This window comes from Cygnus atratus, unplaced genomic scaffold (genome assembly GCF_013377495.2).
Source record: "Cygnus atratus isolate AKBS03 ecotype Queensland, Australia unplaced genomic scaffold, CAtr_DNAZoo_HiC_assembly HiC_scaffold_81, whole genome shotgun sequence".
Classification (NCBI taxonomy): domain Eukaryota; kingdom Metazoa; phylum Chordata; class Aves; order Anseriformes; family Anatidae; genus Cygnus; species Cygnus atratus.
The window spans coordinates 1,082-17,401 of record NW_026110206.1 but is presented as its reverse complement, the minus strand read 5'-3'; the positions used below and the strand labels follow the sequence as shown (position 1 = coordinate 17,401).

The following is a 16,320-nucleotide window of genomic DNA, read 5'->3' as shown; positions in this document are numbered from 1 at the left end:
CAGCGTAAACATGGCGAGCACTTCTTCCCCTCCTCCCCACTTTTTGGTCAATGCCACACTCTGGCTTCCACCCAGCATCACCTTTTCCCACACACAAAGCTCATTTCCTACTCAGTATCATCCTGCCCATTGCAAAATGCCCACCCATTCTCCGTGCCACTCAAAAAATCACTGCCACAACACCCGAATGTTGCTCCACCCCACCGAAACAATCCAGCTCCAAACCCACCTCTGAGCATCACCCTCTGCAGAGCCTCACCTTCTCCCACAACTGTCCAGGTCTTCCCCCCTGCACAAATGGCACTCTCAAGGCTTTGCACTGGCTCAGCAATCTCAGATGGAAACGAGAAAGCTGACCGATGGACAACATTTACAGCAGCTTCTGATGGAGCAGCCACTCCTCATGCTCAGGAACACAGGAGTCAAAGGCCATATGCCAGACTGCTGCAAAAGCTGGCCTATGGTACAGAACAGTGACATGAAGGAAAACCAAGTGGCCAAACAAAAACAATACTCTACACAAAACCTGGGGAGGCCCTGGAACACTGGGCCAGGGATTGACACAAATAGCCTTTCTTGGAGAGAGACAGACGTTGACAGAATGAGGCCCTGACCAGCTTCATCTAAATGCAGTGTTCGTCCTGCTCTCAGCAAGGGAACCACGGATGTTCATGTGTCACCTTCAACATGAGGTACCTTAAGGTCCCCGCCATTCACTTCCACTGCAAAAAGGGGACCATCCCAGGAAGACATCAGCTTCCAACAAGTTGACAGCAAACACAAGATCACCCTGCTCAAGATCACCAGGTCACCACTGGAACATCAGAATGGCCCGGTCCTCCTCAGTGCCACTGACATGTTCACCTCCACCAGATACCACACTTGCTCGCCACAACCCAAGGCTGATTCCAGCTCTTGCAGAACCTTCTCATCAATGAAAGCACCACAGAGAAGCATACAAACAGAATCACATAGACACTGTCTCCAGCACACCCTCTGCAGTTGACCATTCCAGTTTTCTGTGCTTCAACAATCTCAGATGCAAACATTACAGGTGAATGAAGGACACAATTTCTAAAGGTGATGGTGTGACAGCCCAAAATGCAAAAGGTGCTCATTTCATTTTGTGAAAGAACACCCCAGATGTTGACAAGCAAAGCACTCTTATGGATAATATCAACTCTATGCATGTATGTGTTACGTCTTCTTTCAATGAAGAGTTCTAGGGCTTCTGGAGGAGGTGGCTGTGAATGCCAATGTTAAAAGCACATGAAATCAGGACACCGTATGTCAATCCATTTCTCTGGTCAGGAACAAAAGGCCACAATCAGGCAATGACAAGAGCACAATTCTTTCATGTGCATCCCTGCAATGCATTTCTGAGTAATGTGTCAACATCACAACTCCAGCAGCTCTACAGTTTCAGGCATCCTTCTGGAACCACACATAGCAAGAAGATTTCACAAGGTCCCCAACCAAAAAAAACAACAACCAACCAACCAACGACATTTTCATGAGGAAGGTTTCAAGGGCACACTGAATGACAAAGAATAGTGCCTACAGGAGCACTATGATCACCCTTTGTGTCTTGCACTCCCTCAGCAATCTCAGGTGTAAATGCTGCACAACAGAAAGAAACAGTGTTTGTGGAGCTCTTGTCATGACAGCTCGAAGCAAAATCGGCATTGATTTTATTCTGTCAGAGAAAACCTCAGATACTGAAAAACTAGCCTCAGTAAGATGTTCCAAACAAGGAACTGAGGACCTCCTGGATGCATGTCAACAGAGATGTGAAAACTGAAAAAGAAAAACATAAAAATAATAATACAGGGATTACATATAAGTGGAATGTAAGTCCATAAAACCAACAGCAATGGAATGGAAGAAGAACGAGTAGAACAAACATCAAAGGTGCTCCCCTATCTCATGTTTCTTTACAAGGCCTGTGTGTGAAGGAGCAAGACTCCAACATTGCTGTATCATGAGCATCAGACAACCCACCAACTGCATCCAGCTGTAATGAACTTGAGCTAGGCACAAGGAAATAATCACACCACATTTACCAGCACTCCAAGGACACAAGCGAGGCCATTCACCGAGAATGCATACGACTGGCACAGTCAGATCCTCTGAAGCCATCCTCAAACAAAACACCTTGGCTGATGCATCAAACCAGTTTCTTTCTTGCCCTGACCTCTGGCTGTGCTCTTCTACCTCTGTACTGCAAAGCACACTAGTGGCATAATCATAAAGGGAAAAAGTATAACATGGTTTCAGCTGCATCTTTCCCTTTACAAACTACTTTCTGGTGGTAAAGAGAGTGAAAAAGTCGGTATATTTTCAAAGAGCATAAAAAGAGATGGGGGACACAAGCATGGCTTGCAGAGAGCAGAGACATGGTGATCACAAGCAACTGCAACTCTACACGGAAGCCATGCAACAGCAGGATAGGGAGGGAGTCAAAATACCTTCCCCTGACATATTCACTGTCACAAGACACAAGATTCCCCTGCACAAGACAAGGCCCTCTGCAACCTCATCTAATGCAATTCCAGCCCTCCACACAAGGACAACACATCCCTGCCTCAAGGTAAATCACGCCCCCACTTCCTGGTCCACTTCTCTGCGATGCCTGAAGCTTTTCCTTCTCATTCAACACGTCCAGAGGAGAAAGAGGGATTCACAACTAATGAAAGGCAATATACACACTAGGCGTATACCTCAAATGACATCCAGACCATTTCAACACCACATACCGTCTCAAGTTAAGGAAGACCTTCAAATCGTGTCTCTTGGAGTCTGGGAAAGGGTCTTGCCTGGCAACACTCCGCAACATTCTGCCTCAGGATTTGCTTTAGGCACCCATGATCTGCCACTGAGATGTGTTCTTAACACAAGTAGGCATCTCTCCATCGTGTGTTATGACATGCAACGCAGTCTTGATTTCCTTTCCAAGTTCATGGTTCACATCAGGAAATGACCAGGTCCCATTCACTGCCATGGCCACATTCATCTCCACCTGATTACGTTTTCCCTTCCCACCCCAAGGATCGCTTCAGATTTCACAGACCCTTCCCATCAATCACAGCTACAAAAATGCAAAATATTCCAATGATACCAAATCAACAATGTCTGCCAGATTCTTTGTAATAACTTCTAAGCAGGGCTCTGTGTGAAATGCCACTTCCCTAATGAGGAATACAAATCCACAGTCAGAAAAGCCCAAAGACCCAAGTGTCACCTTCGTCATCTCTTCTTGACAGGACAGTAAAGACACACAAAGTTCTCAACAAGAAGAAAAACAATACACAAAAAATCGACAACAGCAGGCTTGTCATTCAGCTACTTAAATAGCTTTCAATAGTGCCTGCTGCACAGTCACCACCACATCGACTCTTCCTGGCCTGCAGTCCTTTAACATTCTCGAGCAGAAATGCTTCAAACCAGTAACCAACAGGACATGCAGAGACCATGTTCTGGCAGATCTAATGAAAATCGGCATTGATTTCATTCTCTGTGAGAAAAACTCAGATACTGAACAGCTAGCCTCAATAAGATGTTCGAAAGCAGGAGATGAGGAGATCTTGGAGACACAACTACAGAGATGCCAATGCCATCATCAGCTGATTACAGACAGTAGCACAATAATAGGACCTGGCATACATGGCCACAACTAGAACAAGTTGAACAGACACTAACGGTGCTCACCTGCACCATGTCTCTTTGTAACAGTGTGTGAGAAGGAAAGACATCAATATTCACGTACCATAGGTATCAGACATAACGCATGAAGAAATGGCTTCACAGCTGACCCTGTACAGCACGAAGGTTTCCAGAAGGGCCCTGTCCTGGCAGCAGGAGCGGGGCTCCAAGCACAACAGCCCTTGGCAGGACCCGCGCTGGGGCACAGACCCAGGCCACAGCGCTGTCAGAACTCGCAGCTTGAGCACCTGACGAGAACCGAGCGGTCGCGGGACTGGGTACTGTGCCCGGCTGCCACAACCGCTTTGAGGGGGGGCGGGAGCAGGAACGAGGAAGGAGCAGAAGAGAGCGAGGAAAAGATTTTAAAGAGCAAGGAAAAGGGAGAAAGATTAAGGGGCAAGAGGAGGGCGAGTGGCACTGACCGTGTCCAGGAGAGCGGGCGGCTCCTGCGGCGTCTCCTTCGGCGCGGGGCCGGGCGGCGGCGGGCAGTTGGGGCTGAAAACCATCAGGTCGCTCTTGCCCGCGCCGTCCGCCACGCACAGGCTCCGGCTCTGGCGCTGCGAGTACGACCAGCTGCCCACCTCGCTGGCGCACACCAGCGTCGCCGGACCGGGCCCCGACAGCACGGCCGCCCGCGGCGCCCAGCGCGACGCCCCGTACAGCACCACCGCCAGCAGGAACAGGCTCGACACCGCGCAGATGGCCACCACCAGCCACACGTTCGTCGCCGCCGCCGCCGCCGCCGCCGCCGCCGCGCCGCCCTCCGCGCCCGCCGCCGGCCGCAGCCCCGCCCCCGCCGACACCGCCCCCGCCGCCGCCAGCGCCGCCTCGGCGCCCTCCACCAGCGACACGCTCAGCGTGGCCGTGGCCGAGCGCGACGGCTCCCCGTGGTCCCGCACCACGATCAGCAGCCGCTGCCGCGGGCCGTCCGCCTCCTCCAGCGCCCGCGCCGTGCTCACCTCGCCGCTGTACAGCCCCACGCGGAACGGGCCCTTGCCCCGCGGCTCCCACAGCTCGTAGCGCAGCCACGCGTTGTAGCCCGAGTCCGCGTCCACCGCGCGGATCTTCGCCACCACCTGCCCCGCCGGCGCCCCCCACGCCGCCCACGCCCACAGCGACCCCGGCGCCGAAGCCGACGCCGACGCCGACGCCTCGCCCGGCCCAGGGCCCCGGCCCGCCGCCGGCGGGCGGGAGCAGCGCCGGCGCGTTGTCGTTCTCGTCCACCACGAAGAGCTGCACCGTGGCGTTGCCGCACAGCGGCGGCTCGCCCGCGTCCACCGCCCGCACCTCGAACTGCAGCACCTGCAGCTCCTCGTAGTCCAGGGGCTGCAGCGCCCACAGCCGCCCGCTCTCCGCGTCCACCGACACGTAGCTCGACGCCGGACGCCACCCCGACCCCGACCCCGACCCCGACCCGACCCCGACCCCGCGCCCGCGCCGCCCTCCGCCACCGAGTAGCTCACGCGCCCGTTGCCCGCCTCGTCCGGGTCCCGCGCCCACAGCCGCGCCAGCTCCGCGCCCGCCGCGTTGTTCTCCCGCGCCAGCACCGTGTACACGGCCTGCGCGAACGCCGGCGCGTTGTCGTTCACGTCCGACACCGGCACCCGCAGCCCGCGGCTGGCGCGCAGCGGCGGCGCCCCGCCGTCCTCCGCCCGCACCTCCACCTCGTACTCCGACACCCGCTCCCGGTCCAGCGCCTCCCGCAGCACCAGCGAGTACGAGCCCGCGAACGTCGCCACCAGCCCGAACGGCGACGGCGGCCACACCGCGCACCGCACCCGCCCGTTCGACCCCGAGTCCCGGTCCGACACGCTCAGCAGCGCCACCACCGTCCCCAACGACGCGTCCTCGGCCACCGGCACCGACAGCGACGTCACCCACACCTCGGGCGCGTTGTCGTTCACGTCCAACACCTCCACACGCTGCAGTGCCCTGACAACGGCGGAACGCCCTTGTCTCTCGCTTCGATTTGTAATTCGTATACGACTTCTTCAAAGTCCAGAGTGCCCTGGAGACGGATCTCCCCGGTCTGCGGATCAATGCCAAAGACATCTCTCTTGGCAGCAGGAACTGAACTGACGATGCTGAAGGAAAATTCGTGATTAATTCCCTCGTCCGGGTCTGTGGCACCCACGTGCGCCACCAGTCCCTCTCGCGTTCTGGCAGCGCACTTTATACACCGACTGGTTGAACTGGGGCGCGTTGTCGTTCGCATCCAGCACCGACACCACCAGCTCCACCGTGCCCGTCAGCGACGGTCTGCCCCCATCACTCGCCGTCAGCACCAGACGGTGCTCGGCCAGACTCGCGGTCCAGACCTTTCGTCAGCACCAGGAACAGCGACTTCAATTTTCATCCGCTGCAAATCCAGAGCGAAGTGCTCGCTGGGGCTGAGGGTATAGGAGAGCTGCGCGTTGGCTCCGATATCCGCATCCGACGCGCCCTCCAGCGGAAAGCGGGACCCCGGCAGCGACAGCTCCGCGATGCTGAGGTTTTTGGTGGCGGCGGGGAAGAGCGGGGCATTGTCGTTGATGTCGGTGACCTCCACCTCCACGTGGAAGACGCGCAGCGGCCGCTCCAGCAGCACCTCCAGGCGCAGGGCGCAGGGCGCGCTCTTCCCGCACAGCTCCTCCCGGTCCAGCCGCGAGCTCACCACCAGCGCCCCGCTCGCCCCGCTCACCTCCACGCTCGCCCGCCGGCCCTGCGACACCAGCCGCAGCCGCCGCGCCTCCGCCTCGCCCGCCTCCAGGCCCAGGTCCTGCGCCAGCCGCCCCACCACCGTGCCGCCCTTGGCTTCCTCCGGCACCGAGTAGCGCACCTGCCCGCCGCCCAGCGCCCAGGCCGCCTGCACCAGCACCCGCACCACGGCCCGCACGCACACCGACATGGCCGCCGCCGCCGCCGCCCGCGCCCCGCACGGCTCCCGCCGCCGCCGCCGCCGCCGCTCTCCTGCCCGCCCCGCGCCGCTCCCCCGCGCGCACAGCCGCCCTTCCCGCCGCCCCGGGGCGGAGCCGCCCTCCCGCCGCTCCCGCGCCGTTCCTGAGCCTGCAGCGACACCGTGTGCTCCGCCGCCTCACTCGCGCCCGCCGCCGCCAGCACGGCAGCGACACCGCCCCCGCCTCGCGGGACACCCCCGGCACTCGCGGGACACACCGCGGCGACGGCGCCGACACCGAGCCCAGCACGGGCCGAGACAGCAGCGCTAACGAGGGGGCAACAGCCCCGCAGCGCTGCGCTCCAGACGGCGCTCCCCGCACACCGACCGGCTCCCAGCCCTGCACGCACCACGCCGACGGACGCTCCTCCTTGCTTCTTTGCTTGCTTGCTTCCTTTCCCGTCTCTCTTCTCCTTTGCTTCTCCTCCATTCTCTGCTTGCTTGCTTTCCTGCTTGCTTTCTTGCTTGTCTGCATTCTTCTGGACATCTTTCCTTCTTTCTCTTCTTTCCTTCTTTTCTTCTTTCAATTCTCTTCTTTCCTCCTTCTGTCTTTGCTTCTTTTCATCCTTCCTTTCCTTCTTTTCCTAATTTTCCTTGTTTTCACTTCTTTCATTCATTCTTTTCCATCCTTCTGTGGCTCTTTCCTCCCTTGTTTCTCTTCCATTCTCTGTCTTCCCTCCTTCTTGCTTGCTCCTTCCTTGCTTCTTGCTCATCTGCATTCTTCTCGATGTCTTCGTTCCTTCTTTCTTTCTCACAGATTCTTTCTTCATTCGTTCTCTACCTGTCTCCCAGTTCCTTCTTTCATCCTTGCAGTGACGTCTTTCCTTTCTCTTACTTCTTTCAGCCTTTCAGTTTCTTCATTCCTTTTCTCTTCTTTCATTCATCCTGCAGTTTCTTCATGCTTCTTTCTTTTCTTCAGTCCTTCTATCCACCTGCTTCTCTTCCTCTTCTCTTAACTTTTCCTTTTCGTCTTTCTCCTCTTTATTTTCTTTTCCTGCTTTAGCAAAATGCTTTCCAAATGCCTGCACCACTCTTCCAGTCAAACTTGGACATGCTCTGAGGCAAGACCTCTTCCTCACCGCCTTCCATTCAGCTCTGCACAGAATCAATTAGCACTTAGGAGGAACATGTCCCCCTGGGAATTACTCTAGATGAGCCACTGCTGACCAGAGGACCTGGATGCCCGCTGCAAACAGGTTCCATACAGCTGAGGTGAGTCTTTCACTCCCTTTCAGTGCACTGCAACCAGCACTCCCCACACACCGACCGGCTTCCAGCCCTGCACACACCACGTGGACAGAGGCTCCTGCTTGCTTGTTTGCTTCCTTCTTTTATTTCTCATCTCACTCCTCTTTTCTTTCTCCTGCATTCTCTGTCTTGCTTGCTTTCCAGCTTGCTTCTTTCTTGCGTACATTCTTCTGCATGCATTTTTCTTTTGCATGCTTTCTTCTGCATGCATACTTCTTTCCTTCTTTCCTCCTTTTCCTTCTTTCACTTCTTTCATTCTCTCTGAAACTTCTTTCAATTTAGCTCTTAATTCTTTTCTTATGTGTTTTATTTCATTCAATCTTTTTCTGCTTTCATTCTTTCTGTTCCTTACTTCCTTCTCTTTCTTGTACCTTCTTTCATTCTGTCAATTTCATCTTTCATTCTTACAATATCTTCAGTGATTTCTAGGGAAGCTGGACTGTACAGAAAACATCAAGCTATGCAAAAGCTCCCCTGTCATGGGAGAGTTTGTGGTGCTCTCTGGCACGCAGCTATCACACGGGAAGCTGTCACGCAGGAGAGAAGAAAACCAAAGAATCCCATTCCACCTCGCTGTAGCAAAAGATTTGCCAACAGCGTAAACACGGAGAGCACTTCTTCCCCTCCTCCCCACTTCTTGGTCAATGCCACACTCCGGCTTCCACCCAGCATCACTGTTTCCCACACGCAAGGCCCATTTCCTACTCAGTATCATCCTGCTCAGTGCAAAATGCCTGCCCCTTCTCTGTGCCACTCACAAAATCACTGCTACAACACATGAACGATGCTCCACCCCACCGACACAATCCAGCTCCAAACCCACCTCTGAGCATCACCCCTGCAAAGCCTCACCTTCTCCCACAACTGCCAGGATCTCCCCCCCTGCACAAACGGCACTCTCAAGGCTTTGCACTGGCTCAGCAATCTCAGATGGAAACGGAGAAAGCTGGACCGATGGACAACATTTACAGCAGCTTCTGATGGAGCAGCCACTCCTCATGCTCAGGAACACAGGAGTCAAAGGCCATCTGCCAGACTGCTGCAAAGCCAGGCCTGTGGTACAGAAGAGTGACATGAAGGAAAACCAAGTGGGCAGACAACAACAAAACTCTACGTAGAACCTGGGGAGGCCCTGGAACACTGGGCTAGGAATTGAAACAAATAGCCTTCCTTGGAGACAGACAGACCTCGACGGGATGAGGCCCTGACCAGCCTCATCGAAATGCAGTGTTCGTCCTGCTCTCAGCAAGGGAACCACGGATGTCCACATGTCACCTTCAGCACGAGGTACCTTAAGGTCCCCACCATTCACTTCCACTGCAAAAAGGGAGGTCGTCCCAGGAAAACATCAGCTTCCAACAAGTTACCACCAAACACAAGGCAAGATCGCCCTGACCAAGTTCACCCTGGGAACATCCAAAATGGCTCAGTCCTGCTCAGTGCCACTGACATGTTCACCTCCACCAGATACCACACTTGCTCGCCACACCCCAAAGCTGACTCCAGCTTTTGCAGAACCTTCCCATCAATGAAAGCACCACAGAGAAGCATACAAACAGAATCACATAGACACTGTCTCCAACACACCCTCTGCAGTTGACCCTTCCAGTTTTCTGTGCTTCAACAATCTCAGATGCAAACATTACAGGGGGATGAGGAACACGGTTTATAAAGGTGATGGTGTGACAGCCCAAAAGGCAATGGGTGCTCATTTCATTTTGTGAAAGAACACCCCAGATGTTGACAAGCAAAGCACTCTTATGGATAACATCAACTCTATGCATGTATGTGTTACGTCTTATTTCAATGAAGAGTTCTGGGGCTTCTGAAGGGGGTGGCTGTGAATGCCAATGGATCACAGCAAATTGGACACCATATGTTAAACCGTTTCTCTAGCCAGAAAAATAAGGCTACAAGCAGACAAAGACGAGAGCAGAATTGTTTCATGTGCCTCCCTGGAACACATTTCTGAGCAATCAACCAACATCACAAGTGCATATAAATGTCTTCCCAGTAGTTCGGTGGTTTTCTGTCAAGAAAATGAAATAGATTCATGGATGCAGAATGGGTTTAAAATAGATATTCTCATTCGAAGTTATCAGTGATGTCTAGGGAAACTGGACAGAACAGAAATCATCAAGCTTTGCAAAAGCTCCTCAATCATGGGAGAGTGAGCAGTGCTCCCTGCCACACAGCTATCACATGAGAAGCAAGAGGCAGACCTGAAAGCCAATGACATTCTCGTAAGGACAACCTCCGCTCTAAACCAGCACCCACACTCACAGCCAACTGCCCAAGTGTCTGCTCTCTGGCAGCAGCCACAACTCAGCAGACTACATCTCATCTACCGTTACCAACATATTTAGTGTGAGAGAAGAAAAATAGCAGAGGAGGGAGTGGGACATTTTTGTTACAGGACAGAAGAAAACCAAAGGATCCCATTCCACTTCATTGGAACACAAGGTCTGGATAACACTGAGAATACAGACAGCACTTCTTCCTGTCCCTCCCAAGAATATGAGCAGAGGAAAGATCTCAGGGAGGTCTTCTCAAGCAGAAACATCATTAGTTGGAAAAGCTCAACGTTCAGGCAGACATGATTAAAGGCACCTATGGCAGATGTTTTCACAAGCAGGAACATCATAACAACAGGGAGTGAGGACATGCAGAACTCAATTACAGAGGGCCCTCAGGAAGCTCATCTTTCTTCACACATGGCCTTGCTGTCAACAGTCACTTGCTTGGATGCCTCCCAGGTCCCAGGTTCCCACATAAACCATGCTGCTGTGCTTTCAGATTACTTGAACTTCCTCTACATGCAGGAAGGGGATACACAGGGAAAACACCAGGTGAAGCCTCCAAACACACAGAGCAAGACAGACATGTGGTGGCATAAATAACATGTAGCCTCTCATGCTCACAAAGGGATCACAGCTGAATTTCTGGATATTCTGAGCCAATGAGCGCAGTGTGTAAGGCCTCTTGTCCTCGTTGTCCTCTCGCATATTCTATCCTGCACCCTGGAAAATAGGAACTCCAGGAACGAAATTCTAAACCAGGAGCTGAGGAGCTCTTGGATATGGGCAAACAGAGATGCGAAAGTTAAAAAAAATACATCAAAAGGTGCTTACACACATGAAGTCCATAAAACAAACACCAATGCAATGCAAGAAAAAATACTAGAACAAACACCAAAGCAATATCATGTTCCATTACCAGCTCTCTGTGAGAAGGAGGAAGACTCCAACATCGCTGTGTCATGAGCATCACACACCCCACCAACTGCATCCAGCTGTAATGAGCATGAGCTGGGCACAAGAAAACAATCACACCACATTTACCAGCACTCCAAGGACACAACCGACGCCAGTCACCGCAGAATGCATACGACTGGCACAGTCAGATCCTCTGAAGCCATCCTCAAACAAAACACCTTGGCTCATGCATCAAACCGGCTTCTTTCTTGCCCTGACCTCTGGCTGTGCTCTTCTACCTCTGTACTGCAGAGAACACTACTGGCATACTCATAAAGGGAAAAAGTATAACATGGTTTCAGATGCATCTTTCCTTTTACAAACTACTTTCTGGTGGTAAAGAGAGTGAAAAAGTCGTATATTTTCAAAGAGCATAAAAAGAGATGGGGGACACAAGCATGGCTTGCAGAGAGCGGAGACATGGTGATCACAAGCAACTGCAACGCTACACAGAATCCATGCAACAGAAGGATAGGGAGGGAGTCAAAATACCTTCCTCTGACATATTCTGACCCGCACAAGACAAGGCCCTCTGCAATCTCATCTAACGCAACTCCAGGCCTCCACACAAGGACAACACATCCCTGCTTCGAGGGAAATCACCCCGCCCACTTCCTGGTCCACTTCTCTGCAATGCCTGAAGTTTTTCCTTCTCATTCAACACGTCCCAGAGGAGAAAGAGGGATTCACAGCTGATGAAAGGCAATTTGCCTCAAACGACATCCACACCATTTCAACACCACATATTGTCTCAAGTTAAGGAAGACCTTCAAATCGTGTCTCTTGGAGCTTGGGAAAGGGTCTTCCACAGCAACACTCTGGGACGGTTCTGCCTCAGGCTTTGCTTTAGACACCCATGATCCACCATTCTGGGACGTGTTCTTAACACAAGTACGCATCTCTTCTTCTTCTGTTATGGCATGCAATGCAGATCCTTTTCAAGTTCATCGCTCACATCAAGAAATGGCCAGGTCCCATTCACTGCCATGGCCACATTCATCTCCACCTGATTACATGATTTCCCTTCCCACCCCAAGGATCACTCCAGCTTTCACAGACCCTTCCCATCAATCACAGCTACAAAAAATGAAAAATATTCCAATGGAACTAAATCCACCATGTCTGGCAGACTCTTTGTAACAACTTCTAAGCAGGGCTCTGTGTGACATGCCACTTCCCTGACAAGGAATACAAATCCACAGTCAGAAAAGCCCAAAGACCCAAGTGTCACCTTCGTCATTTCTTCTTGACAGGACAATCAAAACACACAAAGTTCTCAACAAGAACAGAAACAAAACAGAGCACAATGACAATAGCAGGCTTGTCATTCAGCTACTTAAAGGGCTTTCAACAGTGCCTGATGGACAGTCACCACCACAGACTCTTCCTGGCTTGCAGTCCTTCAACAGTCTCAAGCAGAAATGCTACAAACCAGTGACCAACAGGACTTGCAGAGGCCACGTCGTGACAGCTCTAATGAAATTTGGCATTGATTTCATTCGCTGTGAGAAAAACTCAGATACTGAACAGCTGGTTTCAATAAGATGTCCCAAAGCAAGAGATGAGGAGATCTTCGAGATACAAAGACAAAGATGCAAAAGTCACCATCAGCTGATTACAGACAGTAATACACTGTCTCAGCACAATAATAGGCACAGGCATACATGGCCACAACTAGAACAAGTTGAACAGACACCAACGGTGCTCACCGGCCCTGTGTACCATTTGTAACTGTGTGAGAAGAAATAAGACACCAATATTAAGGAACCATAGGTATCAGACATGACAATGACTTTCCACCATTACGCACGGAGAGAAGATTTCACAGCTGACCCTGTACAGCACGAGAGGTTTCCAGAAGGGCCCTGTCCTGGCAGCAGGAGGGGGGATCCAAGTACACCAGCCCTTGACAGGCCCCACGCTGGGGCACAGACCCAGGCCACAGAGCTGTCAGCACTCACAGCTCGAGCACCTGACGAGCACCAAGCGGCTGCGGGCCCGGGGACGGCGCCCACCTGCCACAACCGCTTCCGAGGGGATGGCTAGGAGCGGGGACGGGGAAGGTAAGGGAGAGGAAGAGGGAAAGACTAAAGAGAGAGGACACGGGCAATGAAGAGGGAGAAGATGAGGGGGAGGAAGAGGGCAAGATTAAGGGTCGAGAGGAGGGCAAGTGGCACTGACCGTGTCCAGGAGAGCGGGCGGCTCCTGCGGCGTCTCCTTCGGCGCGGGGCCGGGCGGCGGCGGGCAGTTGGGGCTGAAAACCATCAGGTCGCTCTTGCCCGCGCCGTCCGCCACGCACAGGCTCCGGCTCTGGCGCTGCGAGTACGACCAGCTGCCCACCTCGCTGGCGCACACCAGCGTCGCCGGACCGGGCCCCGACAGCACGGCCGCCCGCGGCGCCCAGCGCGACGCCCCGTACAGCACCACCGCCAGCAGGAACAGGCTCGACACCGCGCAGATGGCCACCACCAGCCACACGTTCGTCGCCGCCGCCGCCGCCGCCGCCGCCGCCGCCGCCGCCGCGCCGCCCTCCGCGCCCGCCGCCGGCCGCAGCCCCGCCCCCGCCGACACCGCCCCCGTCGCCGCCAGCGCCGCCTCGGCGCCCTCCACCAGCGACACGCTCAGCGTGGCCGTGGCCGAGCGCGACGGCTCCCCGTGGTCCCGCACCACGATCAGCAGCCGCTGCCGCGGGCCGTCCGCCTCCTCCAGCGCCCGCGCCGTGCTCACCTCGCCGCTGTACAGCCCCACGCGGAACGGGCCCTTGCCCCGCGGCTCCCACAGCTCGTAGCGCAGCCACGCGTTGTAGCCCGAGTCCGCGTCCACCGCGCGGATCTTCGCCACCACCTGCCCCGCCGGCGCCCCCCACGCCGCCCACGCCCACAGCGACCCCGGCGCCAAAGCCGACGCCGACGCCTCGCCCGCAGCCCAGGGCCCCGGCCCGCCGCCGGCGGCGGGAGCAGCGCCGGCGCGTTGTCGTTCTCGTCCACCACGAAGAGCTGCACCGTGGCGTTGCCGCACAGCGGCGGCTCGCCCGCGTCCACGCCCGCACCTCGAACTGCAGCCACCGCAGCTCCTCGTAGTCCAGGGGCCTGCAGCGCCCACAGCCGCCCGCTCTCCGCGTCCACCGACACGTAGCTCGACGCCGGACGCCACCCCGACCCCGACCCCGACCCCGACCCGGACCCCGACCCCGCGCCCGCGCCGCCCTCCGCCACCGAGTAGCTCACGCGCCCGTTTGCCCGCCTCGTCCGGGTCCCCCGCCCACAGCAGCGCCAGCTCCGCGCCCGCCGCGTTGTTCTCCCGCGCCAGCACCGTGTACACGGCCTGCGCGAAACGCCGGCGCGTTGTCGTTTTCACGTCCGACACGGGCACCCCGCAGCCCAGCGGCTGGCGCGCAGCGGCGGCGCCCCGCCGTCCTCCGCCCGCACCTCCACCTCGTACTCCGACACCCGCTCCCGGTCCAGCGCCTCCCGCAGCACCAGCGAGTACGAGCCCGCGAACGTCGCCACCAGCCCGAACGGCGACGGCGGCCACACCGCGCACCGCACCCGCCCGTTCGACCACGAGTCCCGGTCCGACACGCTCAGCAGCGCCACCACCGTCCCCAACGACGCGTCCTCGGCCACCGGCACCGACAGCGGGACGTCACCCACACCTCGGGCGCGTTGTCGTTCACGTCCAACACCTCCAGCTCTCACCGCTGCAGTGCCCTGATAACGGGGGCGTCCCCTTGTCTCTCGCCTCAATGCGAAAGTCAAATACACTGACTTCTTCAAAGTCCAGAGGACCGACGAGTCGGATCTCGCCGTCTGCGCATAACGGAAATGAGATCTCTCCACTCAGGGGGAATAAGTTGCTTGCGCTGCTAGGTCACCTTCACTGTACTTCCCTCGTCCGGGTCTGTGGCAACACACCCTGCGCCAACAGTGTCCCATCCTCTGCGCTCTCCAGTACCTGCACTTTATACACCGACTGGTTGAACTGGGGCGCGTTGTCGTTCGCATCCAGCACCGACACCACCAGCTCCACCGTCGCCGTTAGCGACGGCCTGCCCCCGTCACTCGCCGTCAGCAACAGACGGTGCTCGGCCACGAGACTCGCGGTCCAGAGATTTCTTAATACAAGATAAGGAATGATATTCCGTTCATTCTCTTTTTGTAATTCCAGAGCGAAGTGCTCGCTGGGGCTGAGGGTATAGGAGAAGCTGCGCGTTGGCTCCGATATCCGCATCCGACGCGCCCTCCAGCGAAAGCGGGACCCCCGGCAGCGACAGCTCCGCGATGCTGAGGTTTTGGTGGCGGCGGGGAAGAGCGGGGCATTGTCGTTGATGTCGGTGACCTCCACCTCCACGTGGAAGACGCGCAGCGGCCGCTCCAGCAGCACCTCCAGGCGCAGGGCGCAGGGCGCGCTCTTCCCGCCACAGCTCCTCCGGTCCAGCCGCGAGCTCACACCAGCGCCCCGCTCGCCCCGCTCACCTCCACGCTCGCCCGCCGGCCCTGCGACACCAGGCCGCAGCCGCCGCGCCTCCGCCTCGCCCGCCCTCCAGGCCAGGTCCTGCGCCAGCCCCGCCCCACCACCTGTGCCGCCCTTGGCTTCCTCCGGCACCGAGTAGCGCACCTGCCCGCCGCCCAGCGCCCAGGCCGCCTGCAGCACCAGCACCCGCACCACGGCCCGCACGCACACCGACATGGCCGCCGCCGCCGCCGCCCGCGCCCCGCACGGCTCCCGCCGCCGCCGCCGCCGCCGCTCTCCTGCCCGCCCCGCGCCGCTCCCCCCGCGCGCACAGCCGCCCTTCCCGCCGCCCCGGGGCGGAGCCGCCCTCCCGCCGCTCCCGCGCCGTTCCTGAGCCTGCAGCGACACCGTGTGCTCCGCCGCCTCACTCGCGCCCGCCGCCGCCAGCACGGCAGCGACACCCGCCCCCGCCTCGCGGGACACCCCCGGCACTCGCGGGACACACCGCGGCGACGGCGCCGACACCGAGCCCAGCACGGGCCGAGACAGCAGCGCTAACGAGGGGGCAACAGCCCCCTCAGCGCTGCGCTCCAGACGACGCTCCCCGCACACCGACCGGCTCCCAGCCCTGCACGCACCACGCCGACACACGCTCCTCTTCCTCACTTGCTTCCTTTCCCGTCTCTCTTCTCCCTTCCTTCTCCTCCATTCTCTGTCTTGCTTGCTTTC

At 56.6% G+C, this 16,320-nt stretch overlaps 2 pseudogenes; both read right to left on the bottom strand.

The window, feature by feature from the left end:
- Positions 1 to 4,091: 4,091 nt before the first annotated feature.
- Positions 4,092 to 6,589, bottom strand: LOC118254400 (protocadherin alpha-2-like; annotated as a pseudogene).
- Positions 6,590 to 13,287: 6,698 nt separating this feature from the next.
- LOC118254401 (protocadherin alpha-8-like) lies at positions 13,288 to 15,828 on the bottom strand (annotated as a pseudogene).
- Between the last annotated feature and the right edge of the window lie 492 nt (positions 15,829 to 16,320).